The following is a 15,441-nucleotide window of genomic DNA, read 5'->3' as shown; positions in this document are numbered from 1 at the left end:
TTGAGGAAAAAGAAAAAAGGTTGAGGTTTGTGAAATGCATGTCATGAAAATGTTTATGCTTAAGTTTATGCATCATGAAAATATTTATGAAAAGGGCTCATGTTTGAAGTTTATGTATCTTCATGAAAACGATATTTTAAGTACAAATATTTTTCACTGTTATATGTTGACTGTATTACGTATTACTTGCTATAAAGATGATGGTGTGTTGAGTCTTTAGACTCACTAGGTGTGATGGATGCAGGTGAGGATGTGGGAGGACTTGATGGATGATTAGACTGGACTGATAGCGCACACAACCCGAGGACCAGCGCTTCTATTATTCCGCATTATGACTTTTGACTCATGCTTTATGATTAAAGATTTTTAAGATTATTTATTTATGCATTTGAGAGATTTTTGAGAGGTTTAGTATGGGCTATTCTTTTCAAATTATTGCTTTTTAGGTTTGGTAAACATGCGACGATTTTTTTTGATGACTGTTGCACTCGATTTTTAAAATGCTAGTGGGTTGATGTTTTATTTTAAAAGGGCAAAATATTTTATAGTCATGGCCGAAAATTTAGTGGAAAAAAAAAATTCTAGTACTTTTAAATAATAAAAAGGGCAGGACGTTTCAAGTGGTATCAGAGCAAAGGTCCTGTAAAGGGTTGTGCAACCATCTGCGCCAGAAAGATCGGTCGTCAAGCCTCAATTTGTAAATTTACATGCTTTATATGATTTTATGATATTACCTGCATAATTTATGTATCATATGTTTACGTCACATATTTAATAGATTTATGAGGATATATGATTTATATGCTTTAGAATTTTTATACGTAATACGATATGAAATGAAAAATTATTTGATTTCAACGCATGTTGGTTTGGGTTGGAATTGGACTATATTGATTCTGGGTTTTAGTATTGACGTCCAATTTTTGGGCCATAAGTTCATCATGAATATTATGAATGCTTTGGGACACGTAGATTTTCTAAGAAAATATTTATGATTCATGGTTACTAGTCGAATTATTTTTTGGGAATTAGACATAAGTAATAATTATTCGAGGATTGCAACGACTTTGGGATTAAGAAAATGTATAAATTGGGATTTTAAGTTTTGATGAAAGATAATATTGGTTATAGGAATTGATTTTTGGGTGATTAAGTTTAAATTATCAAAATTTATGTTATGGGAAACCCGTAGAAGTGAGTTAAGAATGCCAAGAACTTATGGGTTAATCGTAAGATTTTCGAAATTAAGGACCAATTAGGACAATTTTCGAGGAAATTAACAATTTATTTTGCAATTATTATGGAATTTGGGAACTAGTCTAACAATAAGTGAGAATTGAATGGGTTAATTGATAAGAGTTTTCGATGATTTAGACTTTTAAGAATATTTGAAACCTTGAGATATTTTGGTTATAGTGTTATAAGGAATGTTGATCATGGGTTTTTAAGGATAAATCGATATTAGGCTTGAAAAATCTAAGAATTTGAAGGTGTGTTTGGGATTTTAAGATTTAAATTGATAAGTTGACGAACATTTTGGGTATAAATTAAGGAAAGTAATATACGATAAGTATGGTCATCCATATTTTATATTGGGAATTTTAAGAAAAGTCGAAATTCGAGAAAATAATAACAGAGCGCTTAGTCATTATGGGTCTTTTTAAGTTGCGATTTGAAAATAAGGATTTAGAAGGAAAAATTTATTTGGGATCAAGGAGACGTAAGGACATTCTAGAATTTAAGTTTTATCATAGTAGCGCAGCGGAAGCGTGGATTTTTGGAATACTAGAACTAAGTCTAAACATTGAGTTATTAAGGATAAGCGAATTTCGAGGACGAAATTCAATTTAAGGGGGGAGATTGTAACGCCCCGAAAATTTAAAGGTCCACGCGAACCACATGTGCAAATTATTAAATTCATTGTGTATATTAAGTAAATGTTTTAATTGCATTAATTAATAAGTTGTGCATATTTGCATGTTTAAAATATATTTTCTACATTGTTACATTAAAATTGTATTTTTAAAGGTTATTCGAGTTGCGATCGAGGAACGGAGACCGAGGGCTGAAAAATTAGAAACTGTTTTTATTAAATAATTGTTTTTAATTATTTAAAATATGGTTGATGTTTTCTTTAGTATTTTTGAAAACATAGGGTTTTGAGGTTATTTTATACGCCGGGACGTAAATTTTATCGGTGTTGGTTTTTCAACTAAAATACGAACTTTTTGGCAACCCGGCTAATAAATTCACATATTTAATTAAAAAAAAACTTTATTAATATTTTAATTATGTCCTAATTAGAACTAATGGGCTTAAATTTCAAGGCATAATAGGCCTAAAGCCTAGTTAGTGGTTAATTAGAGTATATAATATATTAAAAAATCCCAAAACCCTATTCTACTCCATCAAACAATCGGCCACACACTATTTTAATTCTGAAAAACTCTCCCCACCCCACCCTACACACACACGGCACAAAGACTATCAAGCTAGAAGAAGTTTTCGAAGGTTGAAGCCAAAGAACAAGCCAAAGTCGTCTCCCGTTCTTCGTCGTCAACGGATTTTCGAGCGTATAAAACGCAAAGGCAAGCCTTAATCTTCCTTTTCTCATCCATCATTGAAAGGGGATCGGTTACGGTGACCGAAAGCGCAACGGAAGTTTAAAATTTTTAATTTTCATCAAGAAATTTCGGCCACCTAGTGAAAGTGTGTAGCAAATACAATAAAACACCAAATAATGTCATACATAGTGTGTTAAGAAATGTACCTATCAATCAAAAGGATTGATGTTTTGGCTCCAACCAAGTTGTATACAACTTGGCTCTTGAATGGTAGAAACTATCTTCAAGCTTTCCAAGTTCTTGAATCTTTCCTTCAAATTAGGCCCACCACCAACTAGGTAGATCCCCTTTTATTTTGCACTAGAAAAATAAAAGGATTTTTCAAAGAGAAGAATATTTCATCCTCAACCATTGAAGAAGAAAATGGAGAAAAACTTGGAGAGAAAGTTTGAGGGAAATTTCGGCCATGCTTGTGGGGAGGGAAGAGTGAATGAGTTGTCTTGGTTTATGAAAAAGTAGAGACCAACTTTTGCATGCCAAGCCTTGGTAACCCAAAAAGTAGTCTCCAACTCTTCACCTCTCATGCATGCATATATTATATGGTTTTTAACAAATTAAAAACCCATGCACTTAATTTAATTATGGTTAGCGTACAGTACGGTACGGTCCCTTCAAGAACCATTCAATTATGGTTAGCGTACAGTACGGTCCCTTCAACTCATATATCCCGACCGATTCGACAACCATTGGTTTATCGAGAGTTGTCAATGAATCGATACTATGTGTCATGTCGTAGTTGCATCGATGGTGTAATCTATGAAACCCCATTCATAATTACCACCATACTCTAATCAGAGATTTCAACCTACATACACATGAGAACACATAGGATATCCATACCCGAAGGTAAGCGGTGAATCCCCGACTACAATGCATCGACTCCTATATGTTTCGACAGAACACCCAACCTTGCCACCTGATGATCCCATGAGAGTCGGTAAACAAGTCAAAGTGTAATTCTAGCACATAGAGTCTCAATGTTGTCCCGGGTCATAAGGACTAATGGTGTACAACCATAAACCGGGACTTTTCCACTCGATAAGTGATAACCACTTGGAAAGTCCTTTATGGAGGGTTGTTCAGTGCACTCTACCAGGAGCACCTATCTGCATGCTCGGACATCACAATGTCCCATACCAATGAAACATGGTACTCACATCGCAGATACTAGTCTCGAACTCTAGCGGCCTATATCCTTCTTAGCGGCGGCTGAATCGACTAGGAACTGTTTAGAATATACAGTATTCCAAATATGAGTTTCATGATACTCATCATATAAGCATCTCATATTCTTTCTACTATTTGTATATTCAAGTGCTTTATCTATGCAACTAGCATGGGTATACAGATAAAGATGTGCCAAAACAATAATTTCAAATATTATTAAAATAAAGATTGCTTATAAATATAGTTTCATTGTGAACACTCGCCCAACACTTGGCTCGACGGGTACCTACTCTAACAATCTCCCACTTGCACTAGAGCCAACTACCCATATGCTTCAAACCCATTGATTCGCGATGTATCTCGAATAATGGTCCAGGTAAAGGCTTAGCTAGTGGATCAACAACATTATCTGCGGAGCCGACTATGTCAAAAGACACTTCTCTACTTTCCACAATCTCTTCGAGGATGTGGTACTTTCTCAATACATGTTTGGACTTCTGATGAGACCTTGGCTCCTATGCTTGAGCTAAAGCTCCCGTGTGGTCACACAACACCGGGAGAGGAGCAACTCCATTAGGATTGACGTCCAACTTTTAGACAAAATTCCTTATCCAAACAGCCTCCTTTGCTTCATCTGATGCAGCAATGTATTCGGCCTCTGTGCTGGAATCCGCAATATTGCCTTGCTTGGAACTCTTCCAAGAGACAGCAGCACCATTGAGCAAGAATACAAACCCAGAGGTTGACTTCGAGTCATCGATATCGCTTTGGAAGCTAGACTCGGTATAGCCTTCCAATTTCAGTTCTCCACCCCATAGACCAAGAACAATTTATTGGTCTTTCTCAACTACTTGAGGATGTCTTTCACAGCTTTCCAGTGTGGAAGACCAGGGTTCGATTGATATCTACTCACTACTCTTAGTGCGAAAGCCACGTCAGGACGTGTAGATATCATCTCATACATGATGCTACCAATCGCATATGCATAAGGAATGCTTGTCATCGGCGCTATCTCTGCATCAGTCTTGGGAGACATAGACTTGGATAGGGACACGCCATGACACATTGGTAGATGTCCTCTCTTGGACTCATCCATCGAGAACCGCTTCACGATGGTATCAATGTATGTGGACTGGGTGAGACCAAGCAATCTTCTTGATCTATCTTTATAGATCTGTATTCCCAATACAAAAGATGCTTCACCCAAGTCCTGTATCGAGAACTTATTTGCTAATCATATTTTAGTTGATTGCAACATTCCTACATCATTCCCAATTATTAGAATGTCATCAACATAAAACACCAGGAATGTCACAACACTCCCACTGACCTTCTTATACATACAAGGTTCCTCAGGATTCTTAGCAAAACCAAACTCTTTGATTGTACTGTCGAATATGAGGTTCCAACTCCTAGATGCCTGTTTTAGACCATAAATAGATCTTTGAAGTTTGCATACCATATGCTCACTTCCGATAGATGTAAACCCTCCAGGTTTGAGACATGTAAATCTCTTCCTTAATATCCCCATTAAGAAAGGCTGTCTTGACATCCATCTGCCATATCTCATAGTCATACCATGCAGCTATGGCTAGCAATATCCTTATAGACTTGAACATTGCAACTGGTGAAAAGGTTTCCTCAAAGTCAACTCCTTGTCTTTAAGTATATCTTTTTGCCACCAATCGCGCCTTGAAGGTCAATACCTTCCCATCCGCCCCAAGTTTCCTCTTGTAAATCCATTTACACCCTATGGGAACAATTCCCTCAGGTGGATCCACGAGATTCCACACTTGGTTCGAATGCATGGAATTCATCTCAGATTCCATAGCTTCAAGCCATTTGGATGAATCGGCATCATATAACGCTTCCTTGAAGGTCCTTGGATCACATCCCTCGTTAGGCTCATCATGGCCCTCTTCAAGAAGTAGACCATACCTCATAGGTGGTCTCGAGACTCTCTCGGATCTTCTAGGAGCTTGTATCTCCTCTCTTGGCTCCTCGGGTGTGGGTTCTACAACTGTGGGTGTCTCTCGAACCTCTTCGAGTTCTATCATCTCGCCTTTTCTATCTAATAGAAATTCTCTTTCCAAAAAGGTTGCATTCCTAGAAACAAACACCTTTGTTTCTTGGGGATGATAGAAATAAAATCCAACATAATTCCTTGGATATCCCATAAAGTAACATAAAATGGATCGACTATCCAATTTATCTCCCACTACCTGCTTCACATAAGCAGGGCTCCCATATTCTAAGATAAGAATATTTGGGAGGCTTACCCATCCATATCTCATATGGTGTCTGCCTTTGAATTGACATTTAATGGAATATCTTTCAATTTTAAGTTATAGAGATCGTTTTTCAAGTTCACCAGTACCAATCAAACATTCATTCATGTAAATGTTGCAAACACCTTTGCAAAATAAACAAGAATATCCATATTTATCAGCATAGAAATGGAAACAATGTTTTTCACCAAATCCGGTACAAACAAAACATCTCTTAAAATTAACTTAAAATCATTGTTCATAAGCAAGTAATCATCTCCAATAGCTTTGGCAGCAACTCTTGCCCCATTGCCCATCCTTAAGAAGGTCACACCTTCCCTAAGCTTTCTACTTCTTCCCATCGCCTGCAAATCATTACAGAGATGTGAGCCACATCCGGTATCCAATACCCAAGAAGTAGAGTTAATTGAAATGTTTATTTCGATATAGAACATACCATTTCCAGAACTCTTCTGGGCCAGATATTCCTTGCAATTTCGCCTCCAATGTCCAGGCTTCTTGCAGTGATGACAAACATCACTAGTCTTGTCAGCCTTAACTGGTGTGGCTTCCACAACGGGATTCGGAGACTGCCTCAACAAGGGAACGTTCTTCTTGGGACGTTGGAAAGAACGCTTCTTTCCCTTCCCATGTGGATCAATCTTCGTACTAGATGAAGAACCCACATAAAGAACCAACTTCTCTTTCTTGATGGTTGATTCAAACATAACAAGCATATTCACCAACTCCTCAAGGGTCGGCTCTATCTTGTTCATGTTGAAGTTCACCACAAAAGGATCAAATGAGCTAGGCAATGATAACAGCAACACGTCGGTGGTCAACTCCGAAGGCAAGATCAGATCCATGCCAACGAGCTTGTCCACGAGCCCAATCAACTTTAGGCCATGCTCATGGACCGAGGCCCCATCTCGCATGCGCAAAGTGATCAGCTCCTTGACGGTAGCATGCCTAAGAGGCCGTGTTTGCTCACCAAAGAGCTCCTTGAGATGCAAATGAATGTCAGCAGCACTCTTTGCATCCTCAAAACGCCTCTGCAGCTCATCATTCATAGAAGTCAGCATATAACACCTGGCTATCAAGTCATGGTCACACCATTCCTTGTAAGCCTGCAATTCCTCAGGAGTGCAGTCAGTCGGAGCCTCAACAGGGGGCGACTCAGTCAGTGTATATGCTACCCTTTCCGAATTCAAGACGATTTTTAGGTTTCTTAGCCAAGTGAGGTAATTAGGTCCAGTTAATATGTGTTTGTCGAGTATTACGGATATCGGATTGCGAATCGAAGACATTGTCAATTTGTACTGAAAAGTAAAAACAGATAAATGTTGATGACTATTTTAAAATATTTAGTAAGATATGAAGTTTGGACTTTTACTTCATAAATATTTGCTCCCACTGTTTTGACATTTCCACTACCCTCTAGTGAAAACGGGAAACTCTTTTCCTCAGTAGGTACGTAAGGTCCAATTAGCGAATTATGATCCCGAATAATATCAGCCAATCACAATTCCTAAAAGGTAGTTTCCAATTGCATCACAATGCAACCCTTACGTAAACTTTTATCTCACGTTTGATTAGGACCCAATAATATGACGTCGTTCATCTTCACGTGTCAAGCCTTACCCATCGATGTTGAACCTTAATGGACGGTCGCCATGAGTTCCCCCAATAATATGAGCCGAAATCATGGGAGTTCCACGTAATTCACATCACCATGTCAATGGATGTCACAGCTTTCCAGCACCCAAAGCTCCCCAATAATATGAGCCGAGCCCCGAATACGGGTAGCGTTCATCATGCACCCATTGTCGATGGAAGACAAGGAAATTATAAACAAATTTATAATTCCCCTTTTCGGGCTTGATATTAATTTTGAATCTTATTCAAAATGAGGGTTTTTAATTTTGAAAGGTCTCATCATTAATTTTATTTAAAAGCTCGCCATGTTTGATCGTATGTTTGTCGGATTCATGCAACTTTGTTATTATCATAATAATAACGCACATACTCATTATTTATAACATATCATGCATATATTATAAATAGTAAACAAAACAAGGATGATCAATCGCCCCAATACTAACGGACCGTGTGAGCTAAACACGGGCCTAGCTCCAATCCTAGGGAAATGCACGGGATGAAAATGCAACTATTACATAAGCTTCCAATATTTACATGTCTTCGATCTTCATAATCATCATGGCCACCATCTTCCAATCTTGATCATCCACTATACTAATATTTACAAATAAATATCCATGGCAAATAGGGATACATCTCATGGGGTGGGAACGGGCCATAAACCAAGCCTACTTTATAAATTGATAATTATTACACTCATTCAACACAAAATATCCTAGCATACACCTAGCAAATTGGGCTTGGGCTTTTGATCATCCTTCATGCACAATATCACATATCATACACATCAATTAATTATCACAATAATTAATTGATCCAATATTATATATCTTGATCCAATCACTAACCGCCACGACTATAAACTAAATTAACAAAGTATACAAACACCTTTGTCTACTTTCAAATTAATTTATTCATAACCGAATTTCTTGTAAATCACCATTTACTATAAATATTTAAAGTCCAACTTAAAATATTTATTTCATGAGAAAATATTTGCAACTTTTGTAATTTTAAACTTAAGGGCCCAAAAACTTATTTTTCACCAAAAACATTTTGGCCCATCTAAAATTTGCAAATATGTTAACCATCTAATGGCCCAACAACATCAAGGCCCATGACACTTTGATTATCCAAAACACTTTTGGAAACCCTAGTCGTCATCGCCGTCGCCGGAGCTCCGTCGCCGGATTCCGGCCAACTTACCAAAAATTTTTTTTTTTTATTAAAAAACATGGGGCTGTTCGGGCAGCCCCTCGGGCTGCCCTAGCTGCCCGAAATGGGCAGCCCCTCGGGCAGCCCAAGCTGCCCGAAATGGGCAGCAACTTGCTGCCCAAAATTCCCACAAAACCGGCCTTGATTCGATGCAAAATTTTGTTCTCATGCGGTTAGAAATCGATCTCAACATAATATCTTGTAATTGCTACACAAAATCGTAACCATAGCTCGGATACCACTTGAAAGGGGATCGGTTACGGTGACCGAAAGCGCAACGGAAGTTTAAAATTTTTAATTTTCATCAAGAAATTTCGGCCACCTAGTGAAAGTGTGTAGCAAATATAATAAAACACCAAATAATGTCATACATAGTGTGTTAAGAAATGTACCTATCAATCACAAGGATTGGTGTTTTGGCTCCAACCAAGTTGTATACAACTTGGCTCTTGAATGGTAGAAACTATCTTCAAGCTTTCCAAGTTCTTGAATCTTTCTTTCAAATTAGGCCCACCACCAACTAGGTAGATCCCCTTTTATTTTGCACTAGAAAAATAAAAGGATTTTTCAAAGAGAAGAATATTTCATCCTCAACCATTGAAGAAGAAAATGGAGAAAAACTTGGAGAGAAAGTTTGAGGGAAATTTCGGCCATGCTTGTGGGGAGGGAAGAGTGAATGAGTTGTCTTGGTTTATGAAAAAGTAGAGACCAACTTTTGCATGCCAAGCCTTGGTAACCCAAAAAGTAGTCTCCAACTCTTCACCTCCCATGCATGCATATATTATATGGTTTTTAACAAATTAAAAACCCATGGACTTAATTTAATTATCTCAAACATTTTTGAGATTAATTAAAAAATTACTTGAATTTACTCAAGTCCACTAGTTAAATAATTTATTTAAATTGAGCTCTACAAGACTCAATATGATTTAATTAATTCAACACTTGAATTAATTTAATTATTTGGACTCTACTAGGTCCACTAGTGTTTAATTAATTCAACACTTGAATTAATTTAACTTAGTCCATAATAATGTTTATGAAAATCACAATTTTCAAATACATTATTCACTTGGCCAACTTTTAATTTAGGAACACTTCCATAAATTAAAATTTACATTTCTCTCATAGAAGTTACACTTTTAATTTTCTTTACGCTTATAAACTCATTTATAAGCCGTTCAACACATTGAACTAATTTCTCCTTTATAGAAGTCATACTTCTAATTTTCCTTACGCTTATAAACTCCTTTATAAGCCGTTCAACACATTGAACTATTTTTACTTCTCAACGGGATCTAGAAAGCTAGTACTTGTGTGGCCCTCAATGGTTCATTGATACAACTAGCCATGGGTTCACATCTCCATGTGATTCGGACTAAACATGTCCTTATATGAGCATACCCCAATTGCTCCATTCTTACTTATCAACACCTTGATAACAAGAACGTCAGAACTCAAGTCCGATAGTACCCAACCAATCATGTTAAACGCCTAGCAGCATCGCTTACATGATTCCCTAGGTATCAAATGATAGTGCCTGCAAGAACCATTCAATTATGGTTAGCGTATAGTACGGTCCCTTCAACTCATATATCCCGACCGATTCGACAATCATTGGTTTATCGAGAGTTGTCAATGAATCGATACTATGTGTCATGTCGTAGTTGCATCGATGGTGTAATCTATGAAACCCCATTCATAATTACCACCATACTCTGATCAGAGATTTCAACCTACATACACATGAGAACACATAGGATATCCATACACGAAGGTAAGCGGTGAATCCTTGACTACAATGCATCCACTCCTATATGTTTCGACAGAACACCCAACCTTGCCACCTGATGACCCCATGAGAGTCGGTAAACAAGTCAAAGTGTAATTCTAGCACATAGAGTCTCAATGTTGTCCCGGGTCATAAGGACTAATGGTGTACAACCATAAACCGGGACTTTTCCACTCGATAAGTGATAACCACTTGGAAAGTCCTTTATGGAGGGTTGTTCAGTGCACTCTACCAGGAGCACCTATCTGCATGCTCGGACATCACAATGTCCCCTACCAATGAAACATGGTACTCACATCGCAGATACTAGTCTCGAACTCTAGCGGCCTATATCCTTCTTAGCGGCGGCTGATTCGACTAGGAACTGTTTAGAATATACAGTATTCCAAATATGAGTTTCATGATACTCATCATATGAGCATCTCATATTCTTTCTACTATTTGTATATTCAAGGGCTTTATCTATGCAACTAGCATGGGTATACAGATAAAGATGTGCCAAAACAATAATTTCAAATATTATTAAAATAAAGATTGCTTATACATAGAGTTTCATTGTGAACACTCGGCCAACACTTGGCTCGACGGGCACCTACTCTAACAATCATATCATAATTTTGTTTAAATTATGTGTGCATGAAAAGCTTGAAGTTATTTTCGCAATATTGCATAACCATGGGTAAAAGTCATGATTTAAAGTTTCAAAAGCATGTTTTTATGGTACTAAGGGGCTGCCATGATGTCTAGGTATGGTTAAGTAAGGTTTATACATGTCTTAAGGTCATACACACGCACCACACATGCTGTTAAATAAAGGAAACAAGCTGGTGCCAGTTTCATGCTGTCACGTTGAGACAGCAGCCTCGTAAGGGGAGAGGGGCTCGGCCTGAGGGGCTTCGGGCTGGGATAGGGTGTCTCACTAGGGTCCTTGATGGGTGCACAATAGGCTGGTTCTAGGGCTGGGTCGGTGGCTAGGGACCTGGGCACAAAATCGTAGAGTCCATGCTTGTTGGGAGTCCTCGGCCAAGCCTGTTGCTGGTGTTGGGCTTCGGTTTTAGGCTAGGGGGCTGGTTCATAAGGTCATGTCGAGTTAGAAGGAGTATCTAGGGTCCTAAGCAAGTGCACATGGGTTGGGTTCAAGGGTGGGGCGTTGGCTGGAGCCACAAGCGCCATAACGTAGAGTCCTTCCTAGGTGAATTTCTCGGCTAAGCTTAAGGCATTATAGGGGCTGCACGCTTTTGCAGTTTAGGTAGGTTTCTGAGTGGTCTAAGGGTCCAGGTGGTTAGTTTAGGATGTTGGGCAGGTTTTGGCTCGACTTAGTTCGGGGGTAACTCGTGAAAATCAAAAGTTGGCTCGGGGTCGAAGTTTGGTGTCAAATAGGGTTTTAAAATAAGAAAAAAAATGGGAAACGGCTCACGGGGGTCGAGTCGTGGTCCATAAGGGCTGAAATAATATAAAAAGACTAAATTTAGACTTTAGGAATTTTTTATTAAAGTTTGGGATTTTTCGGGATTAAAACACCGTCAAAACAATTAATTAAAAGATAAATGAAAAAGTATAATATTTAAGCTAAATAAAATTATGGAAAAATTCATGTAAGCTTAAATAATTATTTGGGACATGTTAGAGTCATGAAATCAAGAAAACGTCAAGAAACGTAAAATGTCAAGTCCAGGGGTAAAAAAGTCTTTTTACACTTAGAAATTAGTAAACGTCATGGCAGTGCCCTAAATGCTATTTTTATGGAATTATGATTATTTTTAAATATTTATGAAATGTTCATGATTAAATTATGATTTTTAATGTTTAAGGGATTTTGTGATTTAAGGAAGACATTTAAAAGACATGTTGCATGCTTGGTTTCAAAAACAAAATGTAAGGCTATTCATGATTTTTATAAAGTGATGAGAATGTAAATGTTGAAGGAAGTGAAGTGATTGTGACTAATTCGTTAATGTTGGCGACGTCGTGAGGGTTATGGTCCCAATGGGAGCCCGACGATCTTGTTTCCATCATTACGAATATGTGGTAACGGTTATGTGGTAACAGTTTTGTGGTAACGGAAGAATGGGAATATCGTGATATGAATCTGACAGGGCATGACATGCTAATGGTTGGAAGAAGATTCAAGGATGCATTGCATGGACTCATGGGCGATCAAGAAGAGCTTGCAAGCAAGGTTGAAGGAGTCGTGAGGCAGGAGAGTGAGCTTGAAGGCCAAACGAATACCATTAAAACACGGCCGAGTCTACACGGACCTGTACAAGGGGTCCGTGCCCATTACAGCCGAGGATGAAGAATTCCCGAGCCTACACGGACCCCGCTCCAGACCCCTACACGGGGCCCGTGTCCATTGTTTTTCGGAGAGTATTTTCCCGAGTGTACACGGACCCTTACCCGGTGGCCTACACGGGGTCCGTGTCCTACCATATTTGCGAAGATTTGGTGCAGATTTTGTTACCTAGTTATCTTGTTGTTATCTTTTGATTTTGGGATGAATATATGGACGAATTTATCATTGTACAATACATTATTCATTGAGTTTTAATCATAGTTTTGAGTTTTCTCTCAACTTTTTCAAAGTGTGGCTTTGTATACACATTCGTGTATTTCTCAAATCAAACTTATCAAAGTTTAATACTTTGTGGCGTTTGTCGATTTTTCTTCACTCGGATTGTCAAAGACGAGTTCTTTGAAGGTTCGCTTGAATTTCGATTGTTTATCCTTCGTTAATATTTGTTGCTAAATTCTTCGTGATTTAGAGGTGAATATTACACACTTACTTGTTCAAAAAGATCGGGACAACACAACGATTCTTTGTTCGTTATTGAATTGAGGGCGCGATAAGATTTTAATCGTGTTTGCTATTCGCTCGTACAAAGATTCATATCATTTGGTATCAGAGCTTTAGGTTCCCTTTGATTCAAGTAAGTTTATCCTTTTTGTTTTTTTTTTTCAGATCTGTGTTTATCCTTCGTTTGTATCAGGATCTGTTTTATCCGTTCGTTTTTCATCTTTCGTGAATCATTGATTTTCGAAATTTCTGAAATTTTTTTCTTTTTTTCGTGTGCACAAATCCATCTTGTGCAAGAGGAAAAAAAAAGTACCAAAATTTCGAAATTTTACCATAGATTGATTTTGGTATTTTGTTCTATTCTCTTGTGGGAGCCATATTGAAGTGTTTCTCACAATCAAAAAAAAAATAAAAAATATTTCAAATTTCTTGTTTTACGCAGTGTGTGTAAGTCAGTTTGCAAGTGTCGTGAAGATTGAACTTGTGGGTTTGATGCACACAAGCTACAAAGCCTGAAACTGTACCCTACGAGAGAACTCTCAAATTCGAGTGAAAATACTTGAGGGCGAGTGTATTTCTTGGAGTGACGTGCGAGGTTTTGTAGTGAGGACAAAAAAAAAGAGAGAGAAAAAAAAAAGAGTCGAGTGAATTTTCATTGGAGTGACCGGTGAGGATTCGTGGTGAGGAAACTTATCTTTTATTGTTTTATACTAACCTTTTCTTGCAGGTATAATGATTGACGATCGTCAATTTCAATTAATATTAGGAGGGTTGGATAAAATGTGGGAGAAGGAGTTTAAACCCATTCGTGAGAAATATAGGCGGTGCGGAATGAATGATCCACGTGAAGTTGATTGGGCTAGGAGATTCAAGGAGAGTGGAGCACCACGCCTGGTATCAGGTGATGATAGGAGGCGCAAATCGAGTGGTAGGCATGGAAGTGACTCGTGGAAGGAGTTTTTGACATCCGCACGAAGGTCGAGTGAGGAGAAGAAGGTCATGACTAGACCGAAGTTGGTTTTGAAGCATGGGTATCAAGGTACATCTAAAATTTCAAATGTTAGTACTTATGATATTCAATGTATTTGGTGTTTAGAGTTTGGACATGATATTATCCAATGTCCAAATGAGGAGGTGAATGTACTGGGTTCTAGAGTTGAATGTGAATCTAAGGATGCAGTCGAATGTGGAGTTGCAGTGAGCATTGTTGTTGAACCTAAAGTGGATGTTGAGAGAATTGAGGAGGTTGGTACTCCACTGATTTCTGACTTGAGCATAGAATGTTGTGCTGTGGAGAGTGAATCCTTAGATGGTGAATTTTCTTCTAATGTGTGCGCCATGGAGGAGAAAGAAGAAAGTAGTAATAATTTGTTGCACACATGTTATGATTCATCATGTACCTTTCTTGATCAACCTCTTTCATTTGTAATTACTGATGATCAACTGCAATTTAATTGTGAGAGTGAAAAAGAATTTAAAATGGCCGAAAGAATGAGTGATTAAAAGAGTGAGATGGCCATGAAAAGAAAAAAATATGAAAAAAATGAGATGAAAGAAAAAGAGGCCAAAGAAAAAGAAAAGAAAAATGAATTAAAGGCCAAAGAGAGTGAAAAGAGTGAGGATGAGAGTTATTTACTTTTGTATAAACCCCTTAAAGTACCTTTACAAAGAGGTTTATTATTACTGTGATGATATAGCCGGTTCAATCCCGAGCATTTTTACTTTGTCTTTGCAGGATTATGGTAATGTCATGATGAGAAGGAGAGCAAGTGTTGATGGTAGTATGATGCAATGGGATGATCCGCATGACGTTGTGATGCAAACGTGGTTGATCAAGCACCAAAGAAAACATGGGATTCATTGGAATTGCCCGAAGAACCTATAACGAGGGGACGTAGCAAGAACTTTAAAGAAACACTTCAA

The 15,441-nt window shown here is 37.9% G+C and overlaps 1 pseudogene; it reads left to right on the top strand.

Moving 5' to 3' along the window:
- LOC142556921 (uncharacterized) overlaps positions 1-13,755 on the top strand; it is a 36,164-nt pseudogene extending 22,409 nt beyond the window's left edge.
- Positions 13,756-15,441: the final 1,686 nt, after the last annotated feature.

Source organism: Primulina tabacum, chromosome 9 (assembly GCF_025594145.1).
Source record: "Primulina tabacum isolate GXHZ01 chromosome 9, ASM2559414v2, whole genome shotgun sequence".
In the NCBI taxonomy this organism is placed as follows: Eukaryota; Viridiplantae; Streptophyta; class Magnoliopsida; order Lamiales; family Gesneriaceae; genus Primulina; species Primulina tabacum.
The sequence above is the reverse complement of the archived record's forward strand: the minus strand, read 5'-3'. Positions and strand labels throughout refer to the sequence as shown.